General features: G+C 47.6%; 1 protein-coding gene across 2 annotated transcripts in view; it reads left to right on the plus strand.

Moving 5' to 3' along the window:
- The first annotated feature begins 358 nt into the window (after positions 1-358).
- Positions 359-13,872, plus strand: part of LOC121272279 (guanine nucleotide-binding protein G(I)/G(S)/G(T) subunit beta-2) — a 99,325-nt gene continuing 85,811 nt past the window's right edge. Inside the window, exon 1 of one of the 2 annotated variants that reach the window (XM_041178839.1) lies at positions 359-474. The gene's annotated coding sequence lies outside the window, so the exon portion shown is untranslated. Of the gene's footprint in view, positions 475-11,736; positions 11,777-13,872 lie in introns of those variants that run through there. The other variant, XM_041178840.1, reaches the window with a different exon arrangement.

A 13,872-nucleotide genomic window follows, 5' to 3' on the forward strand; every position in this document is an offset into this window, starting at 1 on the left:
GGTTGCGCCTTCGGTTGGCCATCCGCGCGCCCCTATCGCAGGGAGCCAGGCGGGGGGTTGGTCGAGTCCGCTGGGCCGACCGGGCGCGGGGTGGAGTGGAGCGGAGCGGGGCGGGACGACCATAAGCGAACCCCGGAGTTTTCCTCCCGGCACCGCTCCAACTCTCTCTCCCGCCCCAGCCCCAATCCCCTTCGTTTACTCCCTCCCCACCCCCCCCCCCCCCCCCCCCACCCACCGGGCAGAGAAAGGGGAGGAGGAGGAGGAGGAGGAGGAGGCGGCAACGGGTGGACATCAACAGAAGCCAAGTGGCGGCCACAGGCGGAGGAGCCTCTGCGCAGTGGGAGGAGGCGGGGGGGGGGGGGAAAATATATATATATATATATATATATATATATATAAATATTAACCGCCTGCCTTGATATATATTTTTTAATGACTTTATCCTCCTTTCCCGTCGAGAATCACCAGTGGAAGGTAAGTTAGAGCGAAATAAATGGAGAGAAAAAAATCAGGAGGGACGGTTTTTATTTAAATGCGGGGGTTAAAATCGAGCCTAAAATCGGGGCACTGGGCACCCAGAGGAAGAAAATGACTCCACTGGGCAATGGTTATAATGTTAACGTGAAAGCTTTTTAATTATGTTTTTTTTTTCATTGTTCCTGACCAAAAAAAAATGCAAGAAAATCTATCAATCCAATTTTTTTGCCATATTGGGGGGGGGGGTGAAGGGGATGGATTCAGTATATTTTAATTTTTTTATAGGGGGGGGCGAGGAAGGAAAAAAATATTGACCCCCCCCCCCAGTCATTTTTCAAATGCACCTTCTTGCATTTTTAATTAATAATTTTCCCTTTTTCAGGTTTAATGAGACCCCCCCCCACCCAACCATTTAAAATTTGCCTCTTTTTACTTCAAGTCATTTTTCAAATGCACCTTCTTGCATTTTTAATTAATAATTTCCCTTTCTGTTCAGGTTTAATAAGGCCCCCCCCCCATCCAACCATTTAAAATTTGCCTCTTTTTACTTCGTCATTTTTCAAATGCACCTTCTTGCATTTTTAATTAATAATTTCCCTTTCTGTTCAGGTTTAATAAGCCCCCCCCCCATCCAACCATTTAAAATTTGCCTCTTTTTACTTCGTCATTTTTCAAATGCGCCTTCTTGCATTTTTAATTAATAATTTCCCTTTCTGTTCAGGTTTAATAAGCCCCCCCCCTCCACCCCAACCATTTAAAATTTGTCTCTTTTTCTTGCATTTTTTAAAAAAAGGTTATGTCTTATTTCCTGTGTTGAATTGTCTTTTTTTGAAAAGTCCTTATTTTCTTTCTCTCTCTAAGAGAAAGGATCAGGAAATTGCTGCTTGTTGTATCTCTCCCTCTTTGCATCTCCCCCCACCCCCCAAATTTTTTTTCCCTTGTGAGAATTTCCTGTTCAAGAGGCCTCGGGCTTTAGGGAGATGGTTTTATTTTCTGGTTTTGGTTTGTGTGTGTGTGTGTTTTTAAATAACACATTTTGTGCTTGAAATATTTTTGGTCTGTGTTTCCCCTTTACTTTCGTGCTGCCCTTTTTTAAGTTTCTTGACTTTTCATCTATTTATATGTATTTGCTATTTGCTTTGTGTGTTTCTTGTTAGTTTTTCTTTGTGCCTCCATCTGTTTCCTTTCTGTCTTTTTTTTAAATAAGTTTTTACATTTCTTTCAAGGCTTTTCTATCAGTGCTTGTAAATAATCCGGGCTTTGGTGTGCATTTTGTACTTTTAAAATATTTTGCTTTGTCTTTTTGAAAATACGATTTGCTTTGATGCTTTTAATATCTTTATTTTTCTGGTGTAAATTCCTCTGCCCCCCTGAACTGTGTCATTTCTCTCTCTCTCTCTCTCTCTCTCATCTTGAGAATCTTATATTTGGCAAAGTAGTGTGAGATTCGCCAGTGAGTTTGTATCATCTGTGCAGGGTTAATGTGCTTCACTCCTTTGTGGGCTTCCCTCTTTATGAAAAAAAAGAATTGTTTATGGTAATAGAATATTTTACATATTTTTGCCCACTTGGGGAATATTGCACGTTTACTTGAGCTAATATCTGTTTTTGTCGAGTTTTTTTCCTCTCTCTGATTTTAAAACTAGCCCTTTCATTTTGGTGACTGCTTTCCTGTTGATGCATAATTTTCCTGTGGAGTTTGGGCTGCAGCTTTCAGATTCTGCGAGGCTGTTGGATTTTTGTGTTTTTTTTTCCCCCCCTCTACTTGGGGCATCGAATGTGGGCTCTGCGTTGAGTGAATTTTTCTCAGCTTTTGCTGGGTCCTGTCTCTCTCTTTCTTTCTCTCTCACGCTTTCACCGCACGTTTCTTGAAGGGAGATGGTACGGTAGTGAATGTACAATGTGGAAAGGCTTGCTGCAACACCCCCCCCCCCCCCCCCCCCGCCCAACTCCCCCCTTGCTGTTTTTTTTTAAAATGGCATGAGGGGAGGTTTCCTGCAAATTTGACAGGCTTTGATGACACACCAGTGATACGAACGACTGGAGCCAAATCAGTTAGCGGTCCCCGTTATGAGTGCCACGTTGTGTCGAGTTGTGGACACTGGCGCCTTTTTGATTGTTTGTCCACCCTCCCCATTTCTCTCCCCCCCCCCCCGCAAAATGTACTCCATTCCTGGTCACCGTGCCTAACTGTTTCGCTTTCGGCTTGGGTAGCACTTAAGAATCAACACTGCAAAACATCCTCTTCCTTGTTGTGGTGCTTTCACATATTTAACCCAACCGCTGCCTGTGTGCAGGGGTTTTGTTGTTGCCTGCCCTGGTGTACACCCCTGGAAAAACAAGTCAGCTATGTTGCAGGGTACAGCAGCAGCTTGCATTGGTATAGCGCCTTTTTTTTTAACCATAGTAAAACATGCCCAAGGTGCTTCACCAGACCGTTGCCAAGCAAAGTTTGACACCTGAGCAAAGAGGCCCAGAGATGAGGAGAGCGTGGAGGATCCCGGAGGGTTGTAGGGTTGGAGGAGGTTGCAGAGATGAGGAGGAGCGGGGGGGGGCGGGGGGTGGGTGAGGGCCAAGCTGGGATTCGAAAAGAAGAATAATCTCCCTGTGTAATTTGGGCTGCGGCTTTCGGATCCTGCAGGGGCTGTTGGATTTTACATTTCTTTATTTTTTTTGCCACCCGGGGCTTTGAGCGTCGGCTCTGTGTATCGTGAGTGACTTTCTTATCTTTTGCCGGGTCCCTACTCTCTCTCTCTCTCTCTCTCTCTCTCTCTCTCGCCCTCGCTGTATGTCTCTCACAGGGAACTGGCACCCTGATGTATGGAGTTGGGCCGATGTGGAAGGGCTTGCTGCATTTAAAAAAAATAAGCCATAAAGAAGGCAGTCATTCAGTCCAGCCATTATGACAGTCCAGCCAGTATAAATTGTAAGGTGACAGGAGGGCGGGTGCTGATAGCTAATGCGTAGGGAAGCTTCATAATTGGGAATGTGGGGTGGGTGGGCGGAATCTTCAGGGAGGTTTATATAAAGTAGCGGAGGTAAAGTGAAGTCAGACTGTTCTTGAAGGCAAGTCAAGATAGTAAGACCACAGAATGTAAATTGAACGGTAACCAAATTTGAAAATCAAACTGGATTGGTTTTTGGGAGGGCGGGTCGGTGAGGGGGGGTGGGGTGAAATATCTTTAGTCAAGAGGATTATAAATGTTTGGAAAACTGAAGGAGCTCAGAGAGTAGTTGTGCGTTTGACGGATTGAGTTTGGCTGAGAGCAGTTTCACTTTGCTTCAGTGACGCACTGGTAGTGTAAATCCCGAGGGAATCGGGAGTTGATGCCTGACGGATGCTGGAGTGAGGCTCTGCCAGATGGAGTCAGACGCTCCTTCCTTCATTCCGGCCCTGTTGCAGCTTTCCATCGCTTTAGTATGGGGTCAGTGTGAGGCGCAATCAGCTTCGCACTGTCGTTAAACTTGTCACGTAATTACTGCCGCGGGCACGTGGACTTTGGAGTGGCATGGGGGTGATTCCACTCCCTTTTCGTGGCACAGGAACAGGTCACTTGGCTCAACTGCTCCCTGCCGGTGTTTATGCTCCACACGAGCCTCCTCCCATCCCTACGTCATCCTACCCTATCGTCACCTCATGAGATCAGAGGAAATAGGAGCAAGAGTAGGCCATTCGGCCCATTGAGCCCACTCCACCATTCAATAAGATCATGGCTGTGACCACAACCAGATCAGCTGTGATCTTGAATGGTGGAGCAGGCTGGAAGGGCCGAATGGCCTCCCCGTGCTTCTCCGTGCTTATGATTGTGGTCTTAACTGCACTTTCTTGCCAGTGCCCCATAACCTTTGACTCCCTTGTCAATCAAAACTGTGTCTCCCTCAGCCTTGAATATATTTAGTGACCCAGCCTCCACTGCTCGCTGGGGGAGAGAATTCCAAACACTAACTACCCACTTGAGAGAAAATAAAATCACCTCATCTCCTTCTTAACTGGGAGACCCCTTACCTTTAAACTGTGTCCCTCTAGGTCTAGATTCCCGCACGAGGGGAAACACCCTCTTAGCATCCATCCTGTCAAGCCCCCTCAGAATCCTATGTTTCAATAAGATCACTTCTCATTCTTCTAAATTCCAAAACCCAACCTGCTCAACTTTTCCTCATAAGACAACCCCTTCATCTCAGGAATCAGCTGCAAACCTTCACTGGCCTCATTCCAATGCAAGCATGTCCCACCTTGAGTAAGGTGACTAAAACTGTACACAGTACTGTAGAGTTGTAGCAAGCCTTTGCCACTTGTGTACTCCATCATCCTTGAATTAAGCAAAACTGGGTTCCATCTTGCAGTGCTGATGGGACATGAGATCTCTGCTGTCTCTTGTGCCTAGGGGTGAGGATTCTCAGACCTCCAGTCGCTTCAGACGAGTGACTTTTGAAGTTTGTTGGGTCTGGCGCCAGCCGCTCTTTCTGGATTGGTTCTGGTAATATGGGTCTGTAGGGTGAGGGGGTGTGTATTGGAGTTGGAGAGGGGGGTGGTGTTGGGGGCTTGCAGAACGGTGATGGGAATGGAAGGGTGACGAGATTGAATCTGAAAGGTGTGTGGTACATCTGGTTCGATAATGAGAGGAGAGTGCTGAGGGTCAGGCTTGGCCCATTGATCTCGGCATTGCCACCATTTGTAAAGCTGGTCTGAGTCCCTGTGGCTGGGAATCCGTGAGGCAGCTCTTCTGTTTTATGTGGCCTGTTATCCTGAGCTCTGGACTTGCAGTCATCTCTTTCTGACCACATAGCCAAGGGCCACTTTTTTTGTTCTTTTTGTTGAGGGTACCATCTTCCAGGTCCAAACTTCTCCACTTGGACCCCATTTTGAAGATTAACATGTCCCTAGATACCGATTTAGAAACAAAGCAGCCTACTTGTATTCAGTATATAATAAAGTTTGCGTGCAGTGGATCAACGTGTAATATGTCATATAAATGTGAAAAGCACTTTGTGAAAATGTTGTTATTTTATGTACTCATCACTCCATCTACTTCATCTGAGCTGCTTCAGCTCATGGACATGGGCCAGGAAATAGTGGAAGTGCTGGAGGAAGGGTGCTTGCGACCCATTTGCATGTTTCTGTGACCCCAGTTGGGCTGGCTGTTTGGGAGCCAGTGTTGTAGGTGTTTTTGTTCCACTCCGCCCCTCTTTCCCTGCTTAGAGAGAAGAATGCTGCAGTGGAGGCCTGCAGCCTCTGAGGTTTAGGAGGAGAGGACTCTGAGAGGGTTCGACAGGGTAGATGCCGAGGGGATATTTGCCTTGCCTGAAGAGTCTAGAACAAGGTGTCATAGTCACAGGATTAGGGGTGGCCTTTTAGGATTGTGATGAGGGGAAATTTCTTCACTTGAGGGTTGTGGATCTTTGCGATTCTCCCCCCCGGGGAGCTGTGGATGCTCAGTCGTTGAATATATTCAAGACTGAGATAGGTACATTTTTGGCACTTAAGGCATTGGGTGCGAAAGTGGAGTGGAGCTACAAGACCAGGCATGGGCTAATTGAATGGGCAGAGCAGGCTTGAAGGGCCGAATGGCCTATCGCTGCTCCTTTCCCGCGTTCGTACTACACCTGGCAAAACACCTCGGCACTTAATACAATTAATTGCTTTCGGAGAGCATTGGTGTGTCATCTCGAAAGCTTCCTGACCCGCCGCTCCCAATCCTGCTTTGAATTCAGACACGTTTGTTCTGGTTGCTTTTTAACTCGGTTGCCGCTGGAAGAATGTGTGTTTTCCTGGAGCTTTCATTTGCGGACTGGGTGCAGTGTTCGTTTTCGCTGAGTGAGCAGCAGTGCGTTACGCGGTGGCTCCAGGAATAAAATGAAGCCCTTTGCGTTTCACAACCTTGGGGTGCCCCAAAGAGCTTTATAGCGAGCGAAGTACTTTACTGAAGTGTGGGTGGAATGTAGGAAATGCAGCAGCTACTTTTTCACACAGCAAGCTCCCCTCAAACAGCCAAGGGCCCTTGGTCATTGGGAAGTTCATTGAGGTGAGCGCCATAGCGTACAGGCCAAGGGCTGGAAAATGGGACTAGAATAGATAGGGGCTTGATGGCCAGCACGGACACGATGGGCTGAAGGGCCCGTTTCTGTGCTGTATAACTCTATGACTCTATATAAACATTGGCCAAGACACACTGGAGAGTGCCCCCTGCTCCTCTAAGGATAGTGCTGTGGGATCCTTTTGTGGGGTGTGCGATGTGCATAAGAGAATGCCCTAGAGCTGGCTGATGTCTCCCCAACCTGTAGGGCAGAGCACCTTGATGTTGGGAGCTAAAGTCATGGGCGGCTGTGTGTACACAACCCCGTATGTTACCACTCCTTCAGTCAGCCTCCCTCCACTGCCATCCCTGAGTGTGCAGGAAGGTCAGTCATGAGGCTTCCCGCCAATATATAATGAGCTGAATACATGCTGCCACTTAGCAAGGCAGGAATGCAGTCAAAGATATCAATTTACAAGGGACCGGCTGTACCTCAGTGGTTAGGACGCTTTGCCTCTGTGTCCAAAGGCCATAGGCTCAAGAGAGACTTGAACGCAAAATCCAGGCTGACTCGTCCACCCCCAGTGCTGAGGGAGTGCTGCATTGCCAGGGGTGCTGTCTTCCGGATGAGACATCAAATCGAGGACCCTTCTGCCCCCTTGGGTGGATAATAAAAGATCCATTGACCTCCCCTCCTCCGAAGAGAACCCTCCAATCTTCATCCTTTTGTTAAAAGGCAGTAATATTGATGGTGACTACGTAACCCAAAAAAAACCTAATTGGCTTTGCAGCTTTAGAGAGAGCTCCTGAGGTTGTGAAAGGTGAGACATTCGCCTGAGCCAGCTACCTGCCCGCTTCAGTAAGGTTTTGTGGATTCTGGAATCCTGTTTTCCCAACCAGCCATTCCTGCTGTGTGGACCTAGCGGGAGGTTTGACTGTGCAGGAGACGAGAGCAGATCCGGTTCCTGTTCCAGGGTTGTCCACTTGAGTGCTTTCCATGAAAGCACACCCAGTGGCTCTCAGGCTTTGGAACTCTGGTAATGCCTCTTTCCCCGCTCCTCTACCTGCTGAGGCTGGTGCGAAAGCTCTGGAATTCATCAACCTCTCCACTTCCCCCTCTTTCAGATGCTCCTTAAATTCTGCCTCCTTGACCAAGCTTTTGGTCACCTGTCCTAATATCTCCTGCTGTGACTCGGTGCCCAGTTTCAATCAACAATGCACATTCTTGTGGATGTTTTATTGCGTTTAAAGACTCCGATATAAATGCAATTGTTCTTGGTGGAGATGAGGAACTTGGGACAGACCTGCTCTCCAGTGATATAACTGGTTCGCTGCTTTCTTTACACCTGCCCATCCGCCCACGTTCTACCCTATGTAGACGAGCTCATCCAAAACTCTGCTGCCCCGCGTCCTGTTCGCCCATCTCCCCTACGCTCGCTGACCTACACTGGCTTTTGATTTAAGCAGCAAGTTTTAAAATTCTTATCCTTGTTTCCGAATCCATCCATGGCCTCACTCCCTCCCCTATCTCTCTAACCTTCTTCAGCCCCACAACCCTCCGAGATCTCGGCACTCCTCTGATCTTGGCCTCCTGAGCATCCCCGATTTTAATTGCGCCACCATTTGGTGGCAATGCCTTTAGCTGTCTGGGTCCTAAGCTTTGGAATTCCCTCCCTAAAACTCCCTGCCTATCTCTCCTCTTTTTAAAATGCTTATTAAAACCAAACTCTTTGACCAAGCACCTGTCCTAATATCTCCTTGTGGCCTTGATGTTCAGTTTTGTTCGCTTTAATCTCCTGGGAAGTGTAATGGGACATTTTTATAATGCTAAAGGTGCCATGTTTTTGTTGCTGCTGTTTGAGTGATGACGCCAAGCAATTTAGGACCTTGCAAAATATTATTTTGCTGGTCTTTAATGTAGTCCCTGCTGTGTTTGCGAGTTGGAGCAGCAGTTGGGATACTGTCGTTGCCCCTCATACTCCCAGATAACTGAGGGCGGGAAGAAAAATGGGCTTGGCCTCTGTTGCGACGGCCTCCATGGTTGAAGAGCCTACATTCATGTGCTGTCTGTGCTCGCATGTGGGGAAAAATAGCTACAGGAGCTAATATGCCACACAGCTGGTGGCCTCTGTACAGCAGGAGCACAGAGAGTGACTTATGCCTGTTTGCTACAGATTTAATTATCAATATTCGGACCTTTTCCCTGTCGTGGTTTATACTTTCAGAGATGGTCGATTATTTGAGAGAAGGTTCTGCCTGGTTATTTTCCCCCTTGTCTATGAGGTATGTTCAGCTGTGATTCTTTGTCCCCTCGCGATTGAATTGAAGGCAGTAGGGCTGGTGCCTCTCGATGGTGACTGAGCAGCATTGAATGGACATACAAAGGAATAGACTAGAAATACTCCAGGCCAGGCAGCATCTGAGGAGAGTTGAATTTCCAATAAACATAGCAAGCTACTTGCTGTGCACGTAGCACAAGAGGCAGTCTCGGGAGAGACGGTGACGTAGGGGTAATGTCACTGGACTAGTAATCCAGAGGCCCAGGCTAATCCTATGAGGACACGGGTTCAAATTCCACCACGGTAGCTGGTGGAATTTAAATTGAGTTAATAAAATCTGGAGTTGAAAGTCTCAGTCATGGTGACCATGACAACTATCATTGATTGTTGTAAAAACCCATCTGGTTCACTAATGCCCCTTTAGGGAAGGAAATCTGCCATCCTTACCCGGTCTGGCCTACATGTGACTCCAGACCCACAGCAAATGTGGTTGACTCTTAACTGCCCCTCTGAAATGGCCGAGTGGGCCCACTCAGTTCAAGGGCAACTGGGTATGGGCAATAAATGCTGGTCGCGCCAACGACGCCCACACCCCATGAAAAGTTTAGACACGGTATGCGTGGGGAGCTTGGTGCGTTTCTGATCGCTCCTCCAGTTCAGATAGCTCAGAGCCCTCCCTTTTGCACCCCCTCTGCCTAGTGGGCCATGTTAAGCCCAACCTTCCCCTCGCACAGGAGAAAGAAAGCGAGTGTGGTCCAGCTGAAAATCCATGCTGTTGCAGAGCTGCTGTACCAGCAGCATCGTGCCAGCTAGCCAGCAGGTACCCGAACAGAATTCTCAAGCCGCTGCTCGTGGCTGGCCCCAGATGGATAGGTAGACTGGCTCAGGTTGAAATCCAATGGTGGGTGTTTTTGCAAATTGAGCGTTTGGGCATGAGCAACATGGGAAAGGTGTCATTGGATCGGACTGGTAACTACTGAATTGGTTGTTTAAAAACCCATCTGGTTCATTCACCTCCCTTTTTTGGGGAAGGAAACCTGCCATTCCTTACCCAGCCTGGCCCACGTGTGACATGTGACTCCAGACCCACCGCAGTGTGCTTAACTGCCCTCCCAAATGGCCTAGCAAGCCACTCAGCTGCATTCAAAATAAAAAAGGCGGCTTGCACCACCTCCTGAAGGACAATTAAGGACTTGATTACATTGCAGAGGGCGTAGGAGAGATTTACGAGGGTTTTGCCAGGATTGGAAAATTGCAGCTATGAGGAAAGATTGGATAGCCTGGGGTTGTTTTCCTTGGAACAGAAGAGACCGAGGGGTGGCTTTGCCAGTGACAACTTCATCTCTCGAATGAATGAAAGTGCTCCAGCTAAAAGTGCCAGATTTTTGGGTAACAGACTGAGGGGAGATTTGGTTGAGGCGTACGAGGGTTGTGAGGGGCCTGGATAGTGTGGATAGGAAGGACTGTTTCCCTAAGTCAGTGATGAAGGGGCATAGATTTAAAGTGATTGGTAGAAGGATTTAGAGGGGAGATGAGGAAGCATTTTTTCACCCAGAGGGTGGTGGGACTTGCTGCTGAAAGGGTAATAGAGGCAGAAACCATAAACTGTGTGGGGGAGCTTGTTCTTTGGCTGGAGCAGGCACGATGGGCAGAGTGGTCTCCTTCAGTGCCACAGATTTTTCTGCATTTTCTAAATGTCTGAAAAGGAGGGATGGTGGTGGTGTGGGGGGAGGGGGGGGTGGGGGAGCAGTGGGGAGTGGCAGCACTTGAATTGCTCCTTAGGAGAACCAGCATGGACACAGTGGGCTGAATGGCCCTTTGTGCTGTAACGACTCTGATTAATTAGGGATGGGCAATAAATGCTGGCTTTGCCAGAGATGACTGCATCTCTCGAATGAATGAAAGGACAAGCACATTGTATGAAGTGCTGTAGCTAAAAGTGCCAGATTTTTTGGTAACAGTGCATTAATTGGAGTGATGACCCAGCTTCGTTGAATAGAGTTTTGAATTTATTGAAAACAGAGCAAATTTGAGAGAAATCACATTGGAGTTCCGATGCGATTCTCTTAATGTGACATACGTATTGAGGTGAAAAAAAATGGCACGTTGACATTTCTGATGTTGCCTCCGTCTCTTGAGGCTGTGAGACATCTGAGTGCAGAGGGGTGGGTGAAGGAGAGAGAAAGGGCTGGCTCTCGCGCCTCACTACAGCAGGAACACGTGAGCACTTGGGGAGAGAGCAGCAGAGAAGCTATACATAAGGAGAGCTGCCCCACTAACCCTCGAACGACGACACATTAAACAATGCATCTATCTCGAGGCTAGAGTTGAGTTCAGGATGTTCTTTGATGTGATAAAGCCGAGAGAGTCTGATGTACATTGATTTTTGCAGCGGTGAGAATGTTCCGAATGCCCACAGGTTGAAATTTAACAGGCTCTGTAGGCGATAGCATCTGGCTTTTAATGTTGTAGGCTTCAGCTAAAGCAAGCCTATTATTGAGGAGCGCTAGGTGGACTGCAGAAAGAAGGGCTTGCATTTATGTAGCGCCTTCAGGATGTCCCAAAGTGCTTTATAGCTACCTCCTTTTTGAAGTGCAGTGTCTGTCGCAATGTAGGAAGCGCAGCAGCCAATTTGTGCACAGCAAGCTTCCACAAACAGCAATGTGATAATGACCGGATAATCTCTTCGAGTGGGGCGAGGGATAAATACTGGCCCCAGGCCACTGGAGAGATTGCTTCCTTGGATAGTGCCATAGGATCTTTTATTTCCACCTGAGAGGGCAGACTAAGGGATTTAATGCTTCATCTGAAAAACAGCACCTCTGACACAGCAGCGCTCCCTCAGTACTGCACCGAAGTTCAATACAGGTTATGCACTTAAGACTATCGAGGAATATGTCAGACATTTCTCTCTCTCTGTTCAGGTACCATTCCCTGAGAGGGTGTTGGCAACTATGGACCTCCATGTTAATCGTGCTCTGGAGGCGTGGATCATCTCCCTTGGTGGTACATTCATCCAGTTTGCGAGGCTCTTTAGAAAGATCGTTCTTTGCTTACCTCGACCTCTCTTACTGTCTATCTTCCCCATCAGCCTCAGACTTTCTCAGTTGTGATTCGAAGAAATTCCAAATGTTTCTTCCTGATCTTGGTCAGCACCGTTCTTTAGCCCTCAGATTTTACTAGCACCTCTTCATTGGTAGTGTGACTTATCCAAGATAACCTTCATTATCCTCCTCAAAAACCACAAATCTGCAGCCCCTGTTCTTCTTTGTGCATAATTAAAAAATACAGCCCACTGGGGAGTGGAGTGTTAAATTGCAATGCATATTTCTCTTCAGTAATCTGATTTTTAACACTTGGTGGTGTTGGGGCTGCAATGCCTTTGTCCTTTCATTGTTGTGGATATCCTCCCTCTCTCTCTCTCTCACGGCTGCTTTTTTTGCCATTCCTGAGCTATTCTGCAGCACTGGCTGCAAAGTTAGGAGAGGCTCATCCTAATCTCTGGCATTCTCCTGTTTTGATTTTGAATTCCCAGCATCTGTGGGCATTTCGACCTTTTTAATCTGTTATTTTTTTTCATCCGTGGGATGTGGGCTTCGCTGGCTGGGCCCAGCATTTATTGCCCATCCCTAATTGCCCTTGAGAAGGTGGTGGTGAGCCGCTGCCTTAAACACAACGGAGTGACCTCCTGGGCCATTTCAGAGGGCAGTTAAGTCAACCACGTTGCTGTGGGCCAGACCGGATAAGGAAGGCAGATTCCCTTCCCTGGAGTGAACCAGATGGGTTTCTTTTACAACAATCGATAGTTGCCACGGTGACCATCACTGAGACTAGACTAGCTTTATATTCCTGATTTAAGAATTGAATTTAAATTCCACCAGCTGCTGTGGTGAGATTTGAACCTGTGCCCTCGGAGAGTGTTATTCTCGGCCTATGGATTGCCACCTACTACTACACCACTGTCTACCCCAGTTGAACTGGGAACTCCGATTTATCCGCTGACCAGCCGTGCGTTTTTGAAGTCGGGCTATTTTTGTTTGCGTGGCGCCTGTGTAGATGATTGCTGAGATGCTGATGTGACTACAACAGGGAAACGAGTCGCTTGGCCTAACCAGCCAGTGCCGCTGTTTGTTTCTGCATGCGAGCAGTGCGCCTAATCCTACATGACCACCCTGATCTCGGATGCCTTTCTGGCACCCGCCCCCCCCAACCTTTTCCTTCAGCTGTGAATGATGATGTGGTTTCTGCTTCAATTACTAACTCTGCTGGAACATTTTACAACACTCTGCATTTAAAGCAAAACACCCACCCCCCTCCTTCCTCATTCCTAAATTGCTTGTCTTTTATTCTCTTCTAGATCCCTCAGTCACTGGAAAGAGTCTGTTCCTGTCTGCTCCCCCTCCTCCCTTCACAATCTGTCAAACTGTCCCATATTCTCCCCTCACTTGATCAAAACAACCTTAAGAATTCTTGTTATTCTCTGTATCCCCCTCGCATCAGGCAGCATCCGAGTGAATCCATGCTGTATTCTATCTTATTGCCACAACAACCTCCCTATCGTGTGGAACTGAAACTACATGTCGTACTTGCAACTGTGCTGTTACTGAAGTCTTATATAAATTCACCGTTAATTTTATATTTACTGCCGCTCGACAGAAATGCCTTGGGTGGGGGACGGTGTGTGGTGGTAACGTCACCTAGGTTAGTAATCCAGAGGCCCAGGCTAATGCTCTGGGGACACAGGGTTCAAATCCCAGTGCGGCATCTGGTGGAATTTACATTTGATTAATAAAATCTGGAATTGAAAGCTGGTCTCAGTCATGGTGACCTTGAAACTCTCATCGACTGTCGTAAAAACCCCATCTGGTTCACTGATGCCCTTTTTAGGGAAGGAAATCGTCCATCCTTACACGGTCTGGCCTACATGTGACTCCGGACCCGCACAGCAATGTGGTGACTCTTAACTGCCATCTGGAATGGCAAAGCAAGCCGCCTCCGTTCAATTAGGGATGGGCAAGAAATGCTGGCTTTGCCAGCGACACCCACACCCCAAGAAAGAATAAAGAAAAAAAAAAGTTTTAAAAATGAAACCTAGTATCCGT

This window comes from Carcharodon carcharias, chromosome 33, assembly GCF_017639515.1.
Source record: "Carcharodon carcharias isolate sCarCar2 chromosome 33, sCarCar2.pri, whole genome shotgun sequence".
Lineage (NCBI taxonomy): Eukaryota > Metazoa > Chordata > Chondrichthyes > Lamniformes > Lamnidae > Carcharodon > Carcharodon carcharias.